We start from the raw sequence: 1,043 nt of genomic DNA, 5'->3' as shown, positions 1-1,043 counted from the left end.
TCAGGTGTGAAAAAATCCTTATAAAACTATATGAGCTCTGACATAATCAAGTTCAACTTTATTAACTTAAGAGATAAAACTATTTGAAACGAGGTCAACTTTGATTTAATCAATAAAATGACGCTAAGGTAGCGGCGGTATTGATTAATAAGTGTTGTAAATGGATAGAGTAGTAGTAGTAATAGTAACATTAGTACCAGTAGTAGTAGTAAAAATGCTTGAAAAAGGATGAACTCTGCAAAGAATTCAACAAATTAAGAGTAAATAAACAAATACAGAAAAATTGAATCTAATTCTCACATTTTAAAAGAACTTCAGTTGAGAACAAGTTTTGGAAGATTTCACAAATATTTGATTCATGCAAAGATTTCAAACTTAATTATGAGACAATCAAGATATTTTTGAAGTTGTAACTTCTTTCCTAGAGTTTTTCTTTTTTTTGTTTTATAAGGATCTAAAAACAAGGAAATTATTAATGTAATGAGTCAAAAGTCATTTTGTTTCAAAATCTTGACTATATAAAATTTGGAATAAGATTAAAAAAATTAATTTAGCTGGTTTTAATTTAATTATGTTATTTTAAAGTTCAATAAATGCTGACAAGTTACTCGTTTTCATTATTTTGGAAGCAAAAATGTACATTTGTGTTAAAAGAATGAGTAGTTTTACATTTTATGAGGGTTTATAAGATGGGCCATCACAAACCAAGAATCTTATTGTATTTAAATTTGTTTTGAAATGAGTCATTTTCACTTTTTTTACCATTTTTTGTCACAGAGTCTAAAAAATAAACTAAAACTAGGCTAAAAAATACAAACTGTTTGCCTAGAACCAGCAAAAAAGTAATTATAGTGGGTTGTCTAATACAGAGTAATATATACACATATACATACATATGTATATATAAGTAAAAAAAAATATTCAATTTTTTAGATTTTTTTTATATTTCCCCCTAAATGGAGTAATATTTAAATAAATAAGTAAAAAAAAAAATTGACTTTTTTTTATATATATATATATATTTTTTTACTTAAAAATAGGAA

The sequence above is a fragment of the Oryzias melastigma genome, linkage group LG19 (genome assembly GCF_002922805.2).
Source record: "Oryzias melastigma strain HK-1 linkage group LG19, ASM292280v2, whole genome shotgun sequence".
NCBI lineage: Eukaryota > Metazoa > Chordata > Actinopteri > Beloniformes > Adrianichthyidae > Oryzias > Oryzias melastigma.
The sequence above is the reverse complement of the archived record's forward strand: the minus strand, read 5'-3'. Positions refer to the sequence as shown.